This window comes from Arachis stenosperma, chromosome 4, assembly GCF_014773155.1.
Source record: "Arachis stenosperma cultivar V10309 chromosome 4, arast.V10309.gnm1.PFL2, whole genome shotgun sequence".
NCBI classification, from domain to species: domain Eukaryota; kingdom Viridiplantae; phylum Streptophyta; class Magnoliopsida; order Fabales; family Fabaceae; genus Arachis; species Arachis stenosperma.
In genome coordinates, this window is record NC_080380.1 from 80,435,563 (window position 1) to 80,460,783 (window position 25,221).

At 39.4% G+C, this 25,221-nt stretch overlaps 1 non-coding gene across 1 annotated transcript; it reads right to left on the minus strand.

The window, feature by feature from the left end:
* Positions 1 to 8,871: 8,871 nt before the first annotated feature.
* On the minus strand, positions 8,872 to 8,975 carry LOC130977497 (small nucleolar RNA R71). The gene has a single exon (XR_009085186.1). It is a non-coding gene; the product is annotated as a small nucleolar RNA R71 (small nucleolar RNA).
* Positions 8,976 to 25,221: the final 16,246 nt, after the last annotated feature.

Genomic DNA, 25,221 nt, shown 5'->3' on the forward strand with positions numbered 1-25,221 from the left:
TTGACCTCATTGATTCCCTGGTGGAAGAGGTCAACATGGTCGAAAGCTTCAAGGAAGGGCTAGATGATATCCTTGATGATACTCAACCTGATTCAGAGGAATCTCCGGAAACCTCTGAGGAAAAGGAGAAGCCTATAAAGCCTGAGTTTAAGCCATTACTATCCTTCCTGAAATATGCATCTCTGAGAGAAGGAGACAACCATCCTGTGATCATAAGCTCTGCCTTAGAGCCACAGGAAAAAAAAGTACTAATTCAAGTGCTTAAAACACATAGAACCGCCCTTGGGTGGACTATAAGTGACCTTAAGGGTATTAGCCTAGCTCGATGCATGCAAAAAATCCTACTGGAGGATAATGCCAAATCAGTGGTACAGCCACAGAGGCGATTGAATCCAACTATGAAGGAAGTAGTGTAGAAGGAAGTCACTAAGCTCTATGAGGCTGGGATTATTTATCCCATTTCTGATAGCACCTGGGTGAGTCCTGTCCAAGTTGTTCCCAAGAAGGGAGGCATGACAGTGGTTCATAACGAAAAGAATGAACTGATCCATAAAAGGACAGTTACAGGGTGGCATATGTGCATCGACTATAGAAGACTCAATGACGCCACCAGGAAAGATCACTTTCTTTTACCTTTTATTGACCAAATAATAGAAAGACTAGTAGGTCATGCTTTTCATTATTTTCCGGATGGATATTCCAGATACAATCAAATAGTAGTGGATCCATAGGATCAAGAGAAGACAGCATTCACATGTCCATCAGGCAAAGGTGGAAGTGATAGAATACTTGCCTCCACCTACTAATGTAAAACCCTTGTGCAATCTCTTGTGCAATCTCTTGGCCACTGATGTTCCATTCATCTTTGACCAAGAATGCCTGCATGCCTTTGAAACTTTGAAAGCCAAGCTTGTCACTGCTCCTATCATCTCTGCACCCAACTAGGACTTACCATTTGAGCTAATGTGTGATGCTAGTGATCATCCAATTGGCGCAGTCTTAGGCAGAGACATAACAAGCTTCTGCATGTCATTTATTATGCTAGTCGCGTATTAAATGATGCGCAAAAAAACTACACTACTACAGAAAAGGAGCTACCTGTAGTGGTTTATGCCATTGACAAGTTCAAGTCCTACCTAGTAGGATTTAAGGTCATTATTTATACTGACCCTACTGCTCTAAAGTATCTACTCACTAAGCAGGATTCTAAACCCAGACTTATAAGATGGGTATTACTCCTACAAGAGTTTGATATAGAAATTAGAGACAGAAAAGGGACAAAAAATTAGGTGGCTGATCACTTGTCCCGGATTGAGCCAGTAGCAGGGACTTCTTCTCCCCCTACTGACATATCCAAATCCTTTCAAGATGAGCAACTCTATGCCATCCAGACAGTATGTTGGTTTACAGACATTGCAAATTACAAGGCTATAAGGTTTATTCCTAAGGAGTTTACCAGGCAGTAAGCCCGGAAACTCATGCATGTTGCAAAATACTACCTACGGGATGAGCCATATCACTTTAAGTGATGCTCGGATGGAATAATCCGACGTTGTGTGTCTAAAAAAGAGGTACAGAGAATTCTATGACATTTCCATGGCTCTGACTATGGAGAACACTTTGAAGGTGAGCGGACAGCCACCAAGGTACTCCAAAATGGCTTTTACTAGCCCACTCTCTTTAAGGATTCTAGAGAGTTCGTCCGTAACTGTGACAGTTGCCAGAGGGCTGGCAATATCCCCCATGGTCGCAGCATGCCTCAGCAATGAATCCTAGAGATTGAGTTGTTTGACGTATGGGGCATAGATTTCATGGGACCCTTCCCACCTTCATACTCAAACACCTACATCCTTGGGCAGTAGATTATGTGTCTAAGTATGTTGAAGCAATAGCAACACCCATAAATGACACCAGAGTAGTAATGAAGTTCCTCCAAAAGAACATCTTCATCAGATTTGGTGTCCATAGGACATTAATTAGTGATGGAGGTACTCATTTCTGCAACAGAAAGCTGGATTCTGTCTTAAGCCGTTACGGAGTTCACCATAAAGTAGCAACACCATACCATCCCCAAACAAATGGGAAAGCTGATGTCTCAAACAGAGAACTCAAGCAAATCTTAGAGGGGATAGTAAGTGCCTCTAGAAAAGATTGGGCTAGAACTCAAGATTGGCATACAGAACACTTTCAAAACCCCCATTGGAACCTCACCATACCAGCTGGTGTATGGGAAGTCCTGTCATTTGTCAGTGGAACTAGAACACAAGGCCTTTTAGGCCACTAGATTCTTCAACCTTGATGTTAGAGCAGTAGGAGAAAAATGGCTACTCTAACTAAATAAGTTAGATGAATTCCGCTTAGCTGCATTTGAAAATGCAAAGATCTATAAAGAAAAGGCAAAGAGGTGGCATGACAGAAAGATGGCTTCCAGAGTCTTTGAACCAGGACAGAAGGTCCTGCTTTTCAACTCAAGACTCAAATTCTTCCCTGGAAAACTCAAATCCCGTTGGAAAGGACCCTATATGATTACTAAAGTATCCCCTTATGGGCACATAAAACTTCAAGGTAAAGTTCCTGACACAAAGTTCACTGTCAATGAACAGAGGGTCAAACATTACCTTGGAGGAGATATAGAGCCAAGAGGTTCAACATTATTACTAAGTTAAGTACAGTGAAGTCCAGCTAAAGATATTAAAGAAGTGCTTGTTGGGAGGCAACCCAATAATCACTCATACTTTATTGATTTTCTAGTTGTTTCCATTTTAAATTAATTTTCTTTTTTAGTTAGTTTTTGATTATGTTTTAAGTTAATTTTAATGTTAGTGATCATGAAGAGTGCTTAAACAGAAATAGAATGATGCAAAACAGCAAATAGAATACCCTGGAATAAGGATTCTTCTGGTGTTAAACGCCAGAACTGGAAGGCAATTAGGCGTTCAAACGCCCATGGAGACAGCTAGTCTGGCGTTAAACGCCAGTCATGAGGCCCTGGTTGGGCGCTTAATGCCCTGAAGGGAGCACATACCTGGCGTTAAATGCCAGCCAGGAGGGCCTCGCTGGGCGTTTAACGCCTAAGAAGGGGCACATACCTGGTGTTAAACGCCAGCCAGGGAGCCCTGGCTGGCGTTTAACGCCCCAGAGGGAGGACTACTCTAGCGTTAAATGCCAGAATGCTAGAATTCTGGGTGTTTAAACGCCAGCATGGCAGCATGGAGGTAACTTTAAAATTTTCAATCTTCTCTTGATTCAACTCATCTTCTTCCAATTCAATTTCAAAAATTCTTTGATTTTTAAATCAAATCTTGTTCAAAATTAAAATATTTTTTAAAAAATTTTTCAAATATTTTTCAAAATTTCATATCTTTTACAACTTGTTTTCAAAATCTTTTTTTATCTTGTTCATATCTTTTATTAAACTTTCAAATCTTTTTCATACTTCTTATCTTATCTTTAATGCCTTTTCTATCTTTTTAAAATCTTTTCTTATCTTTTAAATTTAACAACTTATCTTTTTCCAAAATCTTTATCTTTCTTTCATGATTATTTTTGAAAATTCCCCTCCCTATATTTATGTGTGACCGTGCCTCTCCCTCACTCACCACCTCTCATTCAAATTCTCTCTTCTTCTATTCTCTTTTCTACTTCTTCATTTCTTACTTTTTTTCTCGAGGAAGAGCAAATTTTTAAGTTTGGTACAGCAAGAGCCATGTTCTCTCATCAAGAATTCAATCCCATGGCTCCCAAATATGGCAAGACCTCCCCAAAAAACAAGAAAGAAGATAACTTAATAGTTGTTTTCAAACCTGTTTGATTCCTTACCAAGCAACATAAAAAACATTATCACAAGATAATGGGTAAAAAGCTTGTAATTCCTGAAGTGGGATTCAACCTTTGAGAAAAAGAATACCCAGAGCTCCAAGAGCAAATTAGAAGGAGAGGCTAGGAGATTCTAGCTAATCTTCAGTCTAAAGTCGGATACACCATGATCCGTGAATTCTATGAAAATCTGTGGATGACAGATAAGCAAACGAAAGATGGAACTGCGTTCCATACCTTTCACACTGTGGTCAAGGGGAAGATCATGTATTTTCATCTGGACAGGGTGAGAGAAATCTTCAAATTACCCTTGCAAAGGGATGACCCTGAGTCATACAACAGAAGGGTTGTAGCCAACCAAAAGCTGGATCAAGTCCTAGAGGACATATGCCTAGCCAGAACTCAATGGATTGAGAATACAAAAAGGGAGCCATGCTAGCTAAAAAGGGTAAACCTCAAGCCTGTTGCTTGAGGATGGCTAGACTTCATTGGGCGTTCTATACTCCCCTCAAGTAACCGCTCTGAAGTCAATATTCCAAGAGCTGTGATGATTCAGTGCATCATGATGGGAAATGAGGTGGAAGTCCAACAAATAATCTCCCGTGAGATTTATAAGCTGGCAAACAAAATGTCCACCAAGGCCATGTTGGCTTATCCAAATCTCATCTTTCACCTATGCCAAGAGGCTAAGGTTCTAATCTAAGTGGACAACTTTATTCCAGTGAAAAAACCAATCACCAAGCAGGCGATGAAGAGCCCCAAGATAGAAGACGATCATGATGAGGGAAAATTGATTCCACACAAACTCACTGACAAGTGTACCGGGTCGCATCAAGTAGTAAAACTCACAGAAGTGAGGTCGATCCCACAGGGATTGATGGATTAAGCAACTTTAGTATGGTGATGAACTTAGTTAAGCTAACAATTAATGATTTGAGTAATTTATGATTGCCAGAAGGTAAATTACAGGGAATTGAAATTCTGGAAGTAAAATAGCAGAAACTTAAATGGCAAGAAAAGTAAATTGCTAAAACTTAAAGTGCAAGAAATTTACAAAATTGAATCTTAAATTACAAGAAATGAAAATAAACAGAATCTTAAAATGTGAGTAATTAAAATTGCAGAATCTAAATGGCAAGGGAAATTAAATTGCATGAATATTAAAAGGAATTGGGTGTTGGGATTTAGAACAGAATTTACCAATTGTAAATTAAAGCGGATATATAGAAATTAAAGTGAGAGAAAATTCAAAGGAAATGATTCATCATGGATTGGAGATATTGCAATCTTTCATGAATCAACTGAGTCTCAACTTCTTTCTCAATTATTTTGATAGATCTATGGCAGATTGACAATGATTGGATCCCAATTCCTTGGTGACTCAATCTCTCTAATCATAATTGATGAGCGGATAATTTATACGCTTTTTGGCATTGTTTTTAGTATGTTTTTAGTAATTTTAGTTGAGTTCTTAGTATATTTTTATTAGTTTTTAGTTAAAATTCACTTTTCTGGACTTTACTATGAGTTTGTGTGTTTTTCTGTGATTTCAGGTATTTTCTGGCTGAAATTGAGGGACCTGAGCAAAAATCTGATTCAGAGACTGAAAAGGACTGCAGATGCTGTTGGATTCTGACCTCCCTGCACTCGAAGTGGATTTTCTGGAGCTACAGAAGCCCAATTGGCGCGCTCTCAACGGCGTTGGAAAGTAGACATCCTGGGCTTTCCAGCAATATATGATAGTCCATACTTTGCACAAGATTTGATGGCCCAAACCGGCGTTCAAAGTCACCCTCAGAATTCCCAGCGTTAAACGCTGGAACTGGCACCAAAATGGGAGTTAAACGCCCAAACTGGCATAAAAGCTGGCGTTTAACTCCAAGAAGAGTCTCTACACGAAAATGCTTCATTGCTCAGCCCAAGCACACACCAAGTGGGCCCGGAAGTGGATTTTTATGTCATTTACTCATCTCTGTAAACCTTAGGCTACTAGTTTTCTATAAGTAGGACCTTTTACTATTGTATTTTCATCTTTGGATCTTTGGAATCTTTTGTTCTTTAGATCTTTTGATCACTTTGGGAGGCTGGCCATTCGGCCATGCCTAGACCTTGTTCTTATGTATTTTCAACGGTGGAGTTTCTACACACCATAGATTAAGGTGTGGAGCTCTGCTGTACCTCGAGTATTAATGCAATTACTATTGTTCTTCTATTCAGTTCCGCTTGTTCTTTGTCCAAGATATCACTTGTTCTTCAACTTGATGAATGTGATGATCCGTGACACTCATCATCATTCTCACCTATGAACGTGTGACTGACAACCACCTCCGTTCTACCTTCGATTGGGTGAATATCTCTTGGATTCCTGATACATGATGCATGGTTGATCGCCTGACAACCGAGTGCTCGCCTGACAAACGAGCCAGCCATTCTGTGAGATCAGAGTCTTCGTGGTATAGGCAAGAACTGATGGCGGCATTCAAGAGAATCCGGAAGGTCTAACCTTGTCTGTGGTATTCTGAGTAGGATTCAATGATTGAATGACTGTGACGTGCTTCAAACTCCTGAAGGAGGGGCGTTAGTGACAGACGCAAAAGAATCACTGGATTCTATTCCGGCCTGATTGAGAATCGACAGATGGATAGCCGTGCCGTGACAGGGTGCGTTGAACATTTCCACTGAGAGGATGGGAGGTAGCCACTGACAACGGTGAAACCCTTGCATAAGCTTGCCATGGAAATGAGTAAGAAGGATTGGATGAAGACAGTAGGAAAGCAGAGAGACGGAAGGGAAGGCATCTTCATACGCTTATCTGAAGCTCTCACCAATGATATACATAAATTTCTCTATCTTTATCTTTATGTTTCATTCATCATCTATACCCATTTGAGTCTGCCTGACTAAGATTTACAAGGTGACCATAGCTTGCTTCATACCAACAATCTCCGTGGGATCGACCCTTACTCGCGTAAGGTTTATTACTTGGACGACCCAGTGCACTTGCTGGTTAGTTGTGCGGAGTTGTGATAGAGAGTTGAGATTGCAATGAGCGTACCATGTTGATGGCGCCATTGATGATCACAATTTCGTGCACCAAGTTTTTGGCGCCGTTGCCGGGGATTGTTTTTTGTATGGACAACTGATGGTTCATCTTGTTGCTTAGATTAGGTATTTTTCTTCAGAGTTCTTAAGAATGAATTCTAGTGTTTCATGATGATCTGTTGAAGTCTGGCTGGCTGTGAAGCCATGTCTAATCTTATTGGACCGAGGTTTCAACTGATCATCACAAGATCTTGTTGATCTCTATCAATCCTGCTATTGGAGCAATGATCTGCTAAGGCTTGGCTGGCCATTGGCCATGTCTAGTGTTTTGGACCGAAGCTTTCTTTGAAAGCTTGGCTGGCTGTGAAGCCATGTCTAATTCCTGGACCGGAGTCTTAGACTAGCATTGCAATGATTCCTGGAATCCAAATTAAGAATTCTGAACCCTTTATTTTCTATTTCCATATAATTTTCGAAAAATAAAAAAAATTTTAAAATCATAAAAAACCAAAAATATTTTATGTTTCTCGTTTGAGTCTAGTGTCTAAATTTTAAGTTTGGTGTCTTGCATGCATTGTTTATTTGATCTTGGTTCTATTTTCAAGTCAATAGTACAGGGAACTGAAGATTCAGAACATGCAGCAGAGGAATTACACAGAAAAAGCTGGGCGTTCAAAACGCCCAGTGAAGAAGGACAGACTGGCGTTTAAACGCCAGCCAGGGTACCTGGTTGGGCGTTTAACGCCCAAAAAGGTAGTACATTGGGCGTTAAACGCCAGAATGTGCACCATTCTGGGCGTTTAACGCCAGGATGGCACAAGAGGGAAGATTTTGTTTCAAATCAATTTTTTTTCAAGTTTTCAAAGTTTTTCAAAATCAAATCTTTTTCAAATCATATCTTTTCAATCAAATGTTTTCAAAATCAATTTCTTTCCTTTTTCAAAGATACTTGCTAACAATTAATGATTTGATTGAACATTTCAAGTATGTTGCCTTTTCTGTTGAGAAAGGTTTAATGTTTGAATCATATCTTTTCTTGTTAGGCAGGTCATTAATTTTTAAAATCAATTTTTTTTTAAATTGTTTTCAAATCATATCTTCTCAATCATATCTTTTTTTATCACATCTTTTTCAAAACAGTTTTTAATCATATATTTTTGATTTCTAATTTGAAATCTTTTTCAAAAAAATCACTTGATCTCTTTCTCACTCTTGATTTTCGAAAATCAAATTAAAGTTTTTCAAAATGTTTTTAAAATCTTTTTAACTTAATTTTCGAAAATTTCTTCCTCTCTTCTCACATCCTTCTATTTATGGAGTACCACTCCTTCTCAATGCACAATTCGAACTCTATCTGATTAAGTTCGACTTCTTCTACCTCTTTCCTCTATTTTTCTGTTCCTCTGACACCTCAAGGAATCTCTATACTGTGACATAGAGGATTCCATATTTTCTTGTTCTCTTCTCTTTCATATGAGCAGGAGCAAAGACAAAGGCATTCTTGTTGAAGCTGACCCTGAACCTGAAAGGACCTTGAAGCGAAAGCTAAGAGAAGCTAAGGCACAACTCTCTGTAGAGGACCTAACAGAAATCTTCAAAGAAGAAGACATGGCAGCCGAAAACAACAACAATGCCAACAATGCAAGGAAGGTGCTGGGTGACTTTACTGCACCTACTCCCGACTTCCATGGGAGAAGCATCTCTATCCCTGCCATTGGAGCAAACAACTTTGAGCTTAAGCCTCAATTAGTTTCTCTAATGCAACAGAATTGCAAGTTCCATGGACTTCCATTGGAAGATCCTCATCAGTTTTTAGCTGAATTCTTGCAAATCTGTGACACTGTCAAGACTAATGGGGTTGACCCTGAGGTCTACAGACTTATGCTATTCCCTTTTGCTGTAAGAGACAGAGCTAGAACATGGTTGGACTCACAACCTAAAGAAAGCCTGGACTCATGGGAAAAGCTAGTCAATGCCTTCTTGGCAAAGTTCTTTCCACCTCAAAAATTGAGTAAGCTTAGAGTGGAAGTCCAAACCTTCAGACAGAAGGATGGAGAATCCCTCTATGAAGCTTGGGAAAGATACAAACAATTGATCAGAAAATGTCCATCTGACATGCTTTCTGAATGGAGCATCATAGGTATTTTCTATGATGGTCTCTCTGAACTGTCCAAGATGTCTTTGGATAGCTCTGCTGGAGGATCTCTTCATCTGAAGAAGACGCCTACAGAAGCTCAAGAACTAATTGAAATGGTTGCAAATAACCAATTCATGTACACTTCTGAAAGGAATCCTGTGAACAATGGGACTAATCAGAAGAAAGGAGTTCTTGAGATTGATACTCTGAATGCCATTCTGGCTCAGAACAAGATATTGACTCAACAATTCAATTTGATTTCTCAAAGTCTGTCTGGAATGCAAAATGCACCTGGCAGTACTAAGGATGCTTCATCTGAAGAAGAAGCCTATGATCCTGAGAACCCTTCAATGGAAGAGGTGAATTACCTAGGAGAACCCTATGGAAACACCTATAATTCTTCATGGAGAAATCACCCAAATTTCTCATGGAAGAATCAAGAGAGACCCCAACAAGGTTTCAACAACAATAATGGTGGAAGAAACAGGTTTAGCAATAGCAAGCCTTTTCCATCATCTTCTCAGCAACAGACAGAGAATTCTAAGCAGAACCCCTCTGACTTAGCAACCATGGTCTCTGATCTAATCAAGACCACTCAAAGTTTCATGACTGAAACAAGGTCCTCCATTAGGAATTTGGAGGCACCAGTGGGACAGCTGAGCAAGAAAGTTACTGAACTCCCTCTAAGTACTCTTCCAAGCAACACAGAAGAAAATCCAAAAGGAGAGTGCAAGGCCATCAACATGACCGAATTTGGAGAGGAAGGAGAGGAATGAACGCCACTGAGGAAGACCTCAATGGGCGTGCACTGACCTCCACTGAGTTCCCCAATGAGGAACCATGGGAATCTGAGGCTCAAAATGAGACCATAGAGATTCCATTGGACTTCCTTCTGCCCTTCATGAGCTCTGATGAGTATTCTTCCTCTGAAGAGGATGAGTATGTCACTGAAGAGCAAGTTGCTAAATACCTTGGAGCAATCATGAAGCTAAATGACAAGTTATTCGGAAATGAGACTTGGGAGGATGAACCCCCTTTGCTCACCAAAGAACTGGATGACTTGTCTAGGCAGAAATTACCTCAAAAGAAACAAGATCCTGGGAAGTTTTCAATACCGTGTACCATAGGCACCATGACCTTCAACAAGGTTCTGTGTGACTTAGGGTCAAGTGTAAACCTCATGCCTCTCTCTGTAATGGAGAAGCTAGGGATCTTTGAGGTGCAAGCTGCAAGAATCTCATTAGAGATGGCAGACAACTCAAGAAAATAAGCTCATGGACTTGTAGAGGATGTTTTGGTGAAGATTGAAAACCATTACATCCCTGCTGATTTCATAGTCCTAGAGACTGGGAAGTGCATGGATGAAACCATCATCCTTGGCAGACCCTTCCTAGCCACAGCAAAGGCTGTGATTGATGTTGATAGAGGTGAACTGATCATTCAAGTGAATGAAGAATCCTTTGTGTTTAAGGCTCAAGGATATCCCTCTGTCACCATGGAGAGGAAGCATGAAGAGCTTCTCTCAAATCAGAGTCAAACAGAGCCCCCACAGTCAAACTCTAAGTTTGGTGTTGGGAGGCCACAACCAAACTCTAAGTTTGGTGTTGAACCCCTACGTTCAAACTCTAAGTTTGGTGTTGGGAGATTCCAACATTGCTCTGATCATTTGTGAGGCTCCATGAGAGCCCTCTGTCAAGCTACTGACATTAAAGAAGCGCTTGTTGGGAGGCAACCCAATGTTATATTTTATCTATTTTCTTTTGTTATTTTATGTTTTTTTGTAGGTTGATGATCATGAGAAGTCACAAAATCAATTGAAAAAGCAAAAACAGAATGAAAAACAGGAAGAAAAATAGCACACCCTGGAGGAAGAACTTACTGGCGTTTAAACGCCAGTAAGGCTAGCAGGTGGGCGTTTAACGCCCAGTCTGGCACCATTCCGGGCGTTTAACGCCAGAAAGGGGCACCAGACTGGCGTTAAACGCCAGAAAAGGGCAAGAACCTGGCGTTAAACGCCAGAAATGGGCACCAGCCCGGCGTTTAACACCAGAATTGGCTCAAAACGTGATTTTGCATGCCATTTGGTGCAGGGATGACTTTTCCTTGACACCACAGGATCTGTGGACCCCACAGGATCCCCACCAACCCTTCTCTCTCTTCTTCACCCATTCACCAATCACCTCAACACCTCTTCCCCAAAAACCCTTCACCTATCAAATCCCATCTTTCTCTTCACCATTCACATCCATCCTTCATAAAACCCCACCTACCTCATCCTTCAAATTCAAACCACTTTCCCTCCCAAACCCACCCATACATGACCGAACCATGAACCCCCCTCTCCTATATATACCCTTCTTCACCCCTTCATTTTCACACAACCTAAACACCACTTCTCCCCCTCTTTGGCCGAACACAAAGCCATTCCCTTCTTCCTCATTTCTTCTTCTTCTACTCTCTTCTTTCTTCTTTTGCTCGAGGACGAGCAAACCTTTTAAGTTTGGTGTGGTAAAAGCATTGCTTTTTGTTTTTCCATAACCATTTATGGCATCCAAGGCCGGAGAAACCTCTAGAAAGAGGAAAGGGAAGGCAAAAGCTTCCACCTCCGAGTCATGGGAGATGGAGAGATTCATCTCAAGGGTACATCAAGACCACTTCTATGAAGTTGTGGCCTTGAAGAAGGTGATCCTCGAGGTCCCCTTTTCACTCAAAAAGGGTGAATACCCGGAGATCCGACATGAGATCCGAAGAAAAGGTTGGGAAGTTCTTACCAACCCCATTCAACAAGTGGAATCTTAATGGTTCAAGAGTTCTATGCCAATGCATGGATCACCAAGAACCATGATCAAAGTGTGAACCCGGATCCAAAGAATTGGCTTACTATAGTTCGGGGGAAATACTTGGATTTTAGTCCGGAAAATGTAAGGTTAGCATTCAACTTGCCTATGATGCAAGGAGTTGAACATCCTTACACAAGAAGGGTCAACTTTGATCAAAGGTTGGACCAAGTCCTCACTGACATTTGTGAAGAGGGTGCCCAATGGAAGAGAGATTCAAGAGGGAAGCCGGTTCAATTAAGAAGGCATGACCTCAAGCCCGTGGCTAGGGGATGGTTGGAGTTTATCCAACGCTCAATCATTCCCACTAGCAACCGGTCCGAAGTTACTCTAGACCGGGCCATCATGATTCATAGCATCATGATTGGAGAAGAAGTTGAAGTTCATGAGGTTATAGCCCAAGAACTCTATAAGGTGGCGGACAAGTCCTCTACCTTGGCAAGGTTAGCCTTTCCTCATCTCATTTGTCACCTCTGTTATTCAGTTGGAGTTGACATAGAGGGAGACATTCCCATTGATGAGGACAAGCCCATCACTAAGAAGAGGATGGAGCACACAAGAGACCCCACTCATCATGAGATCCCTGAGATTCCTCAAGGGATGCACTTTCCTCCACAAAACTATTGGGAGCAACTGAACACCTCCCTAGGAGAATTGAGTTCCAACATGGGACAACTAAGGATGGAGCACCAAAAACACTCCATCATCCTCCATGAAATTAGAGAAGATCAAAGAATCATGAGAGAGGAGCAACAAAGACAAGGAAGAGATATTGAGGAGCTCAAGCACTCCATAGGATCTTCAAGAGGAAGAAAGAGCCGCCATCACTAAGGTGGACCCGTTCCTTAATTTCCTTGTTCTTTATTTTTCTGTTTTTCGAATTTTAGTGCTTATGTTTATCTATGTTTGTGTCTTGTGATCATTAGTATCTTAGTGTCTATGCCTTAAAGTTATGAATGTCCTATGAATCCATCACCTTTCTTGAATAAAAATGTGCTTAATTGAAAAAGAAAGAATTGCATGAATTTTGAATTTTATAACAGTTTAATTATTTTGATGTGGTGGCAACACTTTTGTTTTCTGAATGTATGCTTAAACAGTGCATATGTCTTTTGAATTTGTGGTTCATGAATGTTGGCTCTTGAAAGAATGATGAAAAAGGAGACATGTTACTGAGGATCTGAAAAATCATAAAAATGATTCTTGAAGCAAGAAAAAGCAGTGAATACAAAAAAAAAAAAGTGGCGAAAAAAAAAACGAAAAAGAAAGAGAAAAAGAAAGAAAAAGAAAGAAATAAAGTTGTGATCCAAGGCAAAAAGAGTGTGCTTAAGAACCCTGGACAACTCTAATTGGGGACTCTAGCAAAGCTGAGTCACAATCTGAAAAGGTTCACCCAATTATGTGTCTGTGGCATGTATGTATCCGGTGGTAATACTGGAAGACAGAGTGCTTTGGGCCACAGCCAAGACTCAATAAGTAGCTGTGTTCAAGAATCATCATACTTAGCTAGGAAAATCAATAACACTATCTGGATTCTGAGTTCCTAAAGAAGCCAATCATTCTGAGTTTCAAAGGATAGAGTGAGATGCCAAAACTGTTCAGAGACAAAAAGCTAAAAGCCCCGCTCATCTAATTAATGCTGGTCTTCATAGATGTTTTTGGAATTCATTGCATATTCTCTTTTTTTATCTTATTTGATTTTCAGTTGCTTGAGGACAAGCAACAATTTAAGTTTGGTGTTGTGATGAGCGGATAATTTATACGCTTTTTGGCATTGTTTTTAGTATGTTTTTAGTAATTTTAGTTGAGTTCTTAGTATATTTTTATTAGTTTTTAGTTAAAATTCACTTTTCTGGACTTTACTATGAGTTTGTGTGTTTTTCTGTGATTTCAGGTATTTTCTGGCTGAAATTGAGGGACTTGAGCAAAAATCTGATTCAGATACTGAAAAGGACTGCAGATGCTGTTGGATTCTGACCTCCCTGCACTCGAAGTGGATTTTCTGGAGCTACAGAAGCCCAATTGGCGCGCTCTCAACGGCGTTGGAAAGTAGACATCCTGGGCTTTCCAGCAATATATGATAGTCCATACTTTGCCCAAGATTTGATGGCCCAAACCGGCGTTCAAAGTCACCCTCAGAATTCCCAGCGTTAAACGCTGGAACTGGCACCAAAATGGGAGTTAAACGCCCAAACTGGCATAAAAGCTGGCGTTTAACTCCAAGAAGAGTCTCTACACGAAAATGCTTCATTGCTCAGCCCAAGCACACACCAAGTGGGCCCGGAAGTGGATTTTTATGTCATTTACTCATCTCTGTAAACCTTAGGCTACTAGTTTTCTATAAGTAGGACCTTTTACTATTGTATTTTCATCTTTGGATCTTTGGAATCTTTTGTTCTTTAGATCTTTTGATCACTTTGGGAGGCTGGCCATTCGGCCATGCCTAGACCTTGTTCTTATGTATTTTCAACGGTGGAGTTTCTACACACCATAGATTAAGGTGTGGAGCTCTGCTGTACCTCGAGTATTAATGCAATTACTATTGTTCTTCTATTCAGTTCCGCTTGTTCTTTGTCCAAGATATCACTTGTTCTTCAACTTGATGAATGTGATGATCTGTGACACTCATCATCATTCTCACCTATGAACGTGTGACTGACAACCACCTCCGTTCTACCTTCGATTGGGTGAATATCTCTTGGATTCCTGATACATGATGCATGGTTGATCGCCTGACAACCGAGTGCTCGCCTGACAAACGAGCCAGCCATTCCGTGAGATCAGAGTCTTCGTGGTATAGGCAAGAACTGATGGCGGCATTCAAGAGAATCCGGAAGGTCTAACCTTGTCTGTGGTATTCTGAGTAGGATTCAATGATTGAATGACTGTGACGTGCTTCAAACTCCTGAAGACGGGGCGTTAGTGACAGACGCAAAAGAATCACTGGATTCTATTCCGGCCTAATTGAGAACCGACAGATGGATAGCCGTGCCGTGATAGGGTGCGTTGAACATTTCCACTGAGAGGATGGGAGGTAGCCACTGACAACGGTGAAACCCTTGCATAAGCTTGCCATGGAAAGGAGTAAGAAGGATTGGATGAAGACAGTAGGAAAGCAGAGAGACGGAAGGGAAGGCATCTTCATACGCTTATCTGAAGCTCTCACCAATGATATACATAAGTATCTCTATCTTTATCTTTATGTTTCATTCATCATCTATACCCATTTGAGTCTGCCTGACTAAGATTTACAAGGTGACCATAGCTTGCTTCATACCAACAATCTCCGTGGGATCGACCCTTACTCGCGTAAGGTTTATTACTTGGACGACCCAGTGCACTTGCTGGTTAGTTGTGCGGAGTTGTGATAGAGAGTTGAGATTGCAATGAGCGTACCATGTTGATGGCGCCATTGATGATCACAATTTCGTGCACCAATAATCAACCTGCCAATTCCTTGATCTAGTGATCATGAGAAGAGGTTAAATGCATATCTCTCATCTATAAGCCACACTACTTCTCAGGATCTCAATTCCTCTCGAATGGTGTTGATCCAGAGAGTAGTGATGGATAGAGCTTCAGTCCTAAGGAAGGTGATTCCCCGTTCGAGGCTTACACCCACATTCACTGAATTAAACCCCCTCTCGTAGTGAATAATTCACAATCAAAACAGATGTTACCCAATAGCTACCAAATTGAATTAAGAAGAAGAAGAATTTTCATTGATTTATTGGGATTACAACAGAGCTCCTCCCCCTAATGAAATTGGAGTTTAGTTTATCATTACTCTAGTACAAAAATAGAAAAGAAAATTTCAAAAGATGAAGAACAGAAAAGAAAAATTAAACGTAGATCTTCTTGCTTAACTAACTCAAAAGAAAGAAGAAGAGCCAAAAAGAAGAAGTAAAAGAAAGGTCAAAGAAAAGGTCCTAATGAAATCAAATTTTCTTCTATTTATACACTTTCTAATTCTGTCATCCAAGTACTTGGGAGTGGGCTTTTTGGCCTTTAAAGAAGTGGGTTAAAACAGGTACTTCCATGCAGCATCAAACGAACATAGCGTTCTCAAAGAGAACGCAACATTCATTCACCGACGCGTGCGCGTCCTATGTGCGTGCGCGTCCCTTGCCTTGCTGCACCATCGACGCATGAGTGTAACACGTGCGTGCAAGTCGATACTATCTTTTGTCTCAGCTATGCTTGTGCGTACCCTGCATGCGTGCGCATCCCTTGGTAGCATTCATTAATTGAACACTACGTTCGTGCCATGAACGCTCCTCACACGTGCATGTCCTTTGCGCGTTTGCGTGGATGGTAGAATATCACTTCTGTGCTTCAGCACCATGTACGCATTTGCGCCAACCACTACTTTTGTCCCATCGACGTGTGCGCATCATGCACACGTACGCGTTGGTGACCAAATTCAAATTTCAATTCTGAAAGTATCGTAGGCGTTCACTCAGAGTGAACGTAGCGTTCATTGCTGGTGAATGCTAATCCTCCTTCCACACGTGTGCACCATGCACACGTACGCGTGGATCTCCAAAAGTGTGATCCTGCGCGTAAGCGTCTTGTACGTGTGCGCATCTTTGTGAACGTAGCTTTCATCAAATGAACGTAGCGTTCATCTACACCTCACTTCTTTGCTGTTTCTTTTCATCATCTTTTTACATGCCATCAATCAAACACGCCATCAAAGTCTCACCAAAATCATAAGATTTTGTATTATTCATAATGATCACCTAATTCTTGCATAAATCTCATGATTTTGTACAAAATTAATAAAGTTTGATTGAATCAAGATAAACATGAAATTTCACTCTAATCACTTACTTATTGTGCAAGAAAGTGCATGAAACCTAATAAAAACAAGTAAAAAATGCTAGTAAAACTAGCCTAAGATGACCTGTCATCACAACACCAAACTTAAATCTTGTTTATCCCTAAGCAAGTAGTAGAATATGAGAAAAATGAAAGAAAACAGAAAGATATAATCATCCTTATTTGAAGGTATTCAACCCAAGTTCATGGGGTTTCATGCAAAATGTAATCGAAGCTCTACTTTTATTAGTTTCTAGGTTTGAGATATCCTTTAAGTGATAACCAAAGTTGCTGCTGTGAACCTGATGAGCGGATAATTTATACACTTTTTGACATTGTTTTTACATAGTTTTTAGTATGTTTTAGTTACTTTTTATTATATTTTTACTAGTTTTTATGCAAAATTCACATTTCTGGACTTTACTATGAGTTTGTGTGTTTTTCTGTAATTTTAGGTATTTTCTGGCTGAAATTGAGGGACCTGAGCAAAAATCTGATTCAGAGGCTGAGAAAGGACTGCAGATGCTGTTGGATTCTGACCCTCCTGCATTCGAAATAGATTTTCTGGAGCTACAGAAGCCCAATTGGCGCGATCTTAATTGCGTTGGAAAGTAGACATCTTGGGCTTTCCAGCAATGTATAATAGTCTATACTTTGCTCGAGATTTGATGGCACAAACTGGCGTTAAAACGCCCACTAGAGACCCTTTTTCTAGCGTAAAACGCCAGAACTGGCACCAGAACTGGAGTTAAACGCCCAAACTGGCATCCAAGCTGGCGTTTTACTCCAAGAATGGCCTATGCACATGAAAGCTTCAAAGCTCAGCCCAAACACACACAAAGTGGGCCCCAGAAGTGGATTTCTGCACTATTTGCACTTAATTACTTATTTTCTGTAAACCCTAGTAACTAATTTAGTATAAATAGCACTTTTTACTGTATCGAGGAGCTTATGCCATTTTTCACATATGGGAGGCTGGCCATTCGGCCATGCCTAGACCTTTTTCTCTTATGTATTTTCCAACGGTGGAGTTTCTACACCTCATACATTAAGGTGCGGAGCTCTACTGTTCTTCATGAATTAATGCAAGTACTATTGTTTCTCTTTCAATTCAAGCTTACTTCTTCTCCAAGATATACTCTCGTACTTAATTCAGTTAAGTCAGAATGAAGGGGTGACCCGTGACAATCACCCACTATCTTCGTTACTCGCTTAGCCAAGATTCGCGTGCCTGACAACCACAAGCGGTCTACATGATGTTCAACGTAGTCATTGGACGACAGCCGGAGTATAGTCTCTTGGGTCTCTGATCCACGGACCGAGTCTGTGAGGTTAGAACCTTCATGGTATAGGCTAGAACCAATTGGCAGCATTCCTGAGATCTGGAAAGTTTAAACCTTGTCTGTGGTATTTCGAGTAGGATCTGGGATGGGATGACTGTGACGAGCTTCAAACTCACCAATGTTTGGCGTGGTAACAGTGTGCAAAAGGATAGAGAGATCCTATTCTGACACAAGTGAGAACCGACAAATGATTAGCTGTGCGGTAGCTGTGCCTGGTATTTTTCATCCGAGATGAGAAATCTGACAGTTGATTAGCTATACAGAAACCGTACCTGGACCATTTTCACTGAGAGGACGGATGGTAGCCATTGACAACGGTGATCCACCAACATACAGCTTGCCATGGAAGGGAGCACGCATGATTGAATGAAGACAATAGGAATGTAGAGGTTCAAAAGCAACAAAGCATCTCCAAACGCTTATCTGAAATTCCCACCAATGAATTACATAAGTATCTTTATTTTAATTTATGTTTTATTTATCTTTCAATTATCAAAACTCATAACCAATTAAATCCACCTGACTAAGATTTACAAGATGACCATAGCTTGCTTCAAGCCGGCAATCTCCGTGGGATCGACCCTTACTCGCATAAGGTTTTATTACTTGGATGACCCAGTGCACTTGCTGGTTAGTTGTATCGGAGTTATGAAAAGTGTGAATCACAATTCTGTGCACCAAGTTTTTGGCACCGTTGCCGGAGATTATTCGAGTTTGGACAACTAACGGTTCATCTTGTTGCTTAGATTAGGTAACCTTTTTTTTCAACCTTTATTTTCTTTTCAAAAAGTTTTCGAAAAAAAATTTAATAAAATCATAAAACCAAAAAAAAAATTGAGTTTCTTGTTTGAGTCTAGTGTCAAATTTTAAGTTTGGTGTCTTGCATGTCATTCTTTCTTAGATTTTCGAAAATTCATCATGTGTTCTTTCTTGATCTTCAAGTTGTTTTTGATGATTTTCTTTGTTTAATCTTATGATTTTCTTGTTTTGTGTTTTATGTTGTTTTTCATATGCATTTTCGAATCCATAGTGTCTAAACATTCAAAATTTCTAAGTGTGGTGTCTTGCATGTCTTTCTTTTCTTAAAAATTTTCAAAAATATGCTCTTGATGTTCATCATGATCTTCAAAGTGTTATTGATGTTCATCTTGACATTCAAAGTGTTCTTGCATGCATTATTTATTTTGATCTTAAAATTTTTATGTTTTGATTCATTTTGTTGTTTTTCTCTCTCCTCATTAAAAATTCAAAAATAAAAAATATCTTTTCCTTTTTCTTCTCATAATTTTCGAAATTTTGAGTTGACTTGGTCAAAAATTTTTTAAATTTAGTTGTTTCTTATTAGTCAAGTCAAAATTTCAAATTTAAAAAAAATTTATATCTTTTTAGTAAATAATACAGAGAAATGAAGGATCAGAACATAAAGCAGAAGAAACACAGAGAAAAAGAGCTCACTGGTGTTAAAATGCCAGTAAAGAGGCATTTTGGGCGTTAAACGCCAGTAAAGGTATCATTCTGTGCGTTAAACGCCAGAATGGGCAGCATTTTGGGCGTTTAACGCCAGAAATGGCAGCATTCTAGGCATCTAGAAAAAACGTCCAGTAAAGAAGGATTCCCGGCATTTAATGCCAGCCAGAGTATCTGGCTAGGCGTTAAATGCCCAAAGAGACAGTCAAGTGGGCGTTAAATGCCAGAATGGATAGCATTCTGGGCGTTTAACGCCCGATGACACAAGGGAGGTAATTTTGTTTCCAATTCGAATATTTTTCAATTTTTCATGTTTTAATTCATAACTTTTTGCATCAAACATATTTTAAACGTTCATCTTTCAATTTTTTTAATGTTTTTGTTACTTTCTTCTTAAGAAAAATTCAATCTTTAAATTCTAGAATCATACCTTTTAGTTTCTTGTTAGTCAAGTCATCAACTTTAATTTTAAAAATCAAATCTTTTTAATTTCTTTTTCAATTCTTTTTCAAAATAAATTTCAATAATATATTTTTAAAATTTTAATTTCAAAATTTATTTTCAAATCTTTTCAACTAACTACTTGACTTGTTTGTTTTAATTTTAAAGGAGCTTACTATTTCTTATATTTCTCAAAATCACCTAACTATTTCTTTCACTTCTAATTTTCGAAAATCACTAAACACTTTTTCAAAAATCTTTTTAATTAACTAATTGTTTTAGTTTTTAATTTTCTTCTATTTCTTTTTCAAATTTTTGAAACTAACTAAATTAATTAAATAAAAATAAAAATATTTTTCTTTTCCCTCTTTTAAAATTCTAATACTCTCTCTCATCTTTTTCTATTTATTCTATTTAATCACTAACACTTTTCTTCCACTCATAATTCAAACCCCTCTCTCTTCTCTTTGTTCGAATTACTCATCTCATATCTCTCGTCTCCTTCTTCTATTCTTCTATTCTTATACTCACATAAAGGAATCCCTCTACTGTGACATAGAGGATTCCACTACTCTCTTTGTTCTCTTCTTTTTCATATGAGTAGGAACAAGGATAAGGACATTCTTGTTGAAGCTGATCCTGAACATGAAAGAACTCTGAAGAGGAAGCTAAGAGAAGCTAAAACACAACACTCCAGAGTGGACCTTACAGAAAATCTCGAAAAAGAAGCAGACATGGCAGCCGAACCCAACAACAATGCTAGAGATGCAAGGAAGATGCTTGGTGACTATACTGCACCAACTTCTAACTTCTATGGAAGAAGCATCTCAATTTCTGCCATTGGAGCAAACAACTTTGAGCTTAAGCCTCAATTAGTTTCTCTAATGTAGCAGAGTTGTAAGTTTCATGGACTTCCATCGGAAGATCCTCATTAGTTCTTAGCCAAATTCTTGCAGATCTGTGATACTGTTAAGATCAATGGGGTTGATCCCAAGGTCTACAAACTTATAATTTTCCCCTTTGCTGTAAGAGACAGAGCTAGGATATGGTTGGACTCACAACCTAGAGAAAGCCTAAACTGTTAGAATAAGTTGGTCAGTGCTTTCTTGACCAAATTTTTTCCACCTTAAAAGATGAGCAAGCTTAGAGTGGAAGTCCAAACTTTCAGACAGAAGGAAGGTGAATCTCTATATGAAGCTTGGGAAAGATACAAGTAATTAACCAAAAGGTGTCCTTCTGACATACTTCCAGAATAGAGCATCATATGTATATTCTATGATGGTCTGTCTGAATTGTCCAAGATGTCATTGGACCATTCTGCTGGTGGATCTCTTCATCTAAAAACAACTGCAGAAGCCCAGGAACTCATTAAAATGGTTGCAAATAACCAGTTTATGTACACTTCTGAAAGAAATCCTGTGAATAATGGGATGACTCAGAAGAAAGGAGTTCATGAAATTGATATTCTGAATGCCATATTGGCTAAGAATAAAATATTGAGTCAGCAAGTCAATATGATTTCTTAGAATCTGATTGGATTGCAAGCTGCATCCGGCAGTACTAAAAAAGCCTCCTCTGAAGGAGAAGCTTATGACCCTGAGAATCCTGCAATGGAAGAGGTGAATTACATGATAGAATCCTATGGAAACACCTATAATCCTTCATGGAGAAATCATCCAAATTTCTCATGGAAGGGTCAACAGAAGCCTCAACAAGGCTTCAATAATAATAATGGTGGGAGAAATATGTTTGGCAATAGCAAGCCTTTTCCATCATCTTCTCAGCAACAGACAGAAAATTCTGAGCAGAGCCTCTCTGGCTTAGCAACCATAGTCTCTGATCTATCTATAGCCACTATCAGTTTCATCACTGAAACAAGGTCCTCCATCAGAAATTTAGAGGCACAAGTGGGTCAGTTGAGTAAAAGAGTTACTGAAACTCCTCCTAGTACTCTCCCAAGCAATACAGAAGAGAATCCAAAAAGAGAGCACAAGGCCATAACTATAACCAAAATGGCCGAACCTATAGAGGAGGAAAAGGCAGTGATTTCCTGTGAGGAAGACCTCAATGGACGTCCACTAACCACTGAGAAGTTCCCTAACGGGGAACCAAAAGAGTCTGAGGCTCATACAGAGACCATAGAGATTCTACTGATCTTACTGTTGCCATTCATGAGCTCTGATGAGTATTCTTCCTTTGAAGATGATGAAGATATTGTTGAAGAGCAAGTTGCTCGGTATCGAGGAACAATCATGAAGCTGAATGCCAAGTTATTTGGTAATGAGACTTGGGAGGATGAACCTCCATTGCTCATCAATGAACTGAATGCCTTGGTTTAGCAGAAATTACCTCAGAAGAAACCAAATCTCGGAAGGTTCTTAATACCTTGTACCATAGAGATCATGACCTTTGAGAAGGCTCTGTGTGATCTGGGGTCAGGTATAAACCTCATGCCACACTCTGTAATGGAGAAACTACGGATCTTTGAGGTACGAGCTGCAAGAATCTCACTAGAGATGGCAGACAAATTAATGAAATAGGCTTATGGACTTGTAGAGGATATCTTACTGAAAGTTAAAGGCCTTTATATCCCTACTGACTTCATAATCCTAGATACTGGGTAGGATTGGAAGACCCTTCAATTGAATGAAGACTACCTTGTGTTCAAGGCTCAAGGATCTTCTTCTGTAAACATAGAGAAGAAGCATGAAAAGCTTCATCCAATTCTCTCCATAGAGAGTCAAGTAGATCCCCACACTCAAACTCTAAGTTTGGTGTTGGGAGGTCACAATCATGATCTGAGCATCTGTGAAGCTCTGAAAGAGCTTACTATCAAGCTATTGACAATAAAGAAGTGCTTATTGGGAGGCAACCCAACTTTATTTATCTATGTTAATTATTTTTCCATTTCAATTTCCATTGTTAGTTTATGTTTTCTTTAGGTTGATGATCATCTGAAGTCTCAAAAACAGCTGCAAAAGTTAAAGCGGAATCAAAAACAACATCAAAAACAGCAACACCCTGGAGGACAGGCTAAATGGCATTTAAACGCCAGTAAGGATAGCAAAATGGTCGTTTAACACTCAGTCTGGCAGCATTCTAGGTGTTAAATGCCAGAATTGGCAGCTAGACTGGCGTTTTATGCCAGAAAAGGGTGTTTGGTGTCTGGCGGCGTTAAACGCCAGTAAGGGTAGCAGAATGGGCATTTAACGCCCAGTATGGCAGCATTCTAATGCGGGTGCATCATTGCCTGCTTTTAGTAGTTATTTCAGTAGATTTCTGTTTAGTTTTAATACAAATTTTGTCAATAAATGACTAATAGCATGAAATATCTCTGCATTAAGAAAAATCTCAAGCATATGTAAATTTTAGCTAATATACAGGGTAAATATGATAAAATAGATCACACTAAGTGAAGTTTTGATTTTAAGAATTATTAGCACACTTAGTATATACAAATCATCTTGTATGTTACTTTGATTCACTTTGTTTGTTTGATTTCAGGCAAAAAGAAGCAGAGAAGAGCCACTTTAGTGGCTACATTAGTGCCACGAACGTGATCATTAACGTAGAAGGAAGAAAAGCTTGGAAAGTTAGCGGCAATGTCAACGCCACTAACTTTAGCGAAGGGCAACAAGACCCACGTTTGTAGCCCGTTAGTGCCACTAACGTAGGCATTAACGTGGAAAGAGGTAGCTGTAAAGTTAGTGGCAACGCCAACGCCACTAACCTTAGTGATGCAAAGAAGGCCTACGTTAGTGGCCACATTAGTGCCACTAACGTGGACATTAACGTGGGCAAAAATCTCACTTGGCAGCCTGACCATGCCTTCTTCAAACAAGAATAACATGAGCCACAAAGCTCCAAATGAGGTAATTCTAGTGGCATTGGAAAGTAGGATTTTAGAGCTTTCCATGCATATATGGCACTACATTATGGATTCTAAATTTGAGGGAGAAAACCTATCCCAAAAGTGTAAAGATGAACATGGTATCAACCTGTCAGAAGACCAGATGACCTCTTCACCTTCCAAGAAGTGTAACTCGAGTTGTAGAGCTCCAAATGATGCGCTTTCAAATGTATTGGAAAGTAAACATCCAGGGCTTTCCAAAAATAGATAATAGTATGGGGTGGACATTAAGTTTGAGCTTCAGAACATGGCAATATTAATTCCTTGAACGTTGACATTAATGTGGCTAACGTTGCAAATGACGCCAGTGACTATTGATGTGTGGAAAACGATCCAACACAAAACTCACCGGCAAGTGTACCGGGTCGCATCAAGTAATAAAACTCACGGGAGTGAGGTCGATTCCACAAGGATTGAAGGATTGAGCAATTTTAGTTTAGCGGTTGATTTAGTCAAGCGAATCAAGTTTTGGTTGAGTGATTTTGTATCTAACAGTAAGTAAATGATAGAAAAAGTAAAGGGGGAGGGAAGAATTGCAGAAATTAAAGAAAACTGAAAGTAAAAGAGCTGAATCTTAAAGAACAAGAAATTAAATGACTGAAACTTAAAGTGCAAGAAATGTAAATTGCAGTAACTTAAAGTGCAAGAAATATAAATCGCTTGAATGGAAAAGGGATTTGAGGACTGGGATTTCAGAATTCAAGCAAGGGAAATTAAATTGCAACAATTATCAAAGCAAGAGATGGTTTGAGTTCTGTTAGATCTCAAATAGAAAGGGAAATTAAATTGCAGTAGGGGTTCACAGAAGAACCAAAAGGAAAATAGGATCTCAGGACTCCAGAGACTAGATAGCAAAGTCTAGATCTCAATTGCCTTCCCAGATCCAAATTCACGAAGCAATTAACAAGAAATTAAAGAGGAAGCAGTAAAGGAAATTGGATTCAATTCAATTATGCAGTGAGATAATCAAAGAGATCTTAAATGGAGATTGAGACAAAAATTCCTCAATTCTTCACATCCAAGATTCAAACAAGAAAAGTAAAAATGCTCAAGCAAGAACAAGGAAGAAGAGATATCAATTCTGCTTCCCAATTCTCTAAAATCTCAATTCAAAGCTCTCAGAGAAATTGAAATTTCCAAAAGTGAGAATTCAAAAATCAAAAGAAGGGTCAAAAGTCAAAAGTAAAGTCCCTAATTACATAAAACTATCTTCTATTTATACACTTTCTATTCTTGGATTTTGGCATTTGGATGGGCTTTTGATTTGGTGAAGGAATGAATTAAATTGGATTTTTAATCCAATTTTTAGCCTATGAGAAAGTAGCTTCCAGGAGGCTGCCCTGCCCTTGTGGAGGGCAGAGCAGGAAATGTTGCGTGCTTGGTGTGTGTGATGCATCAGGATGCTGC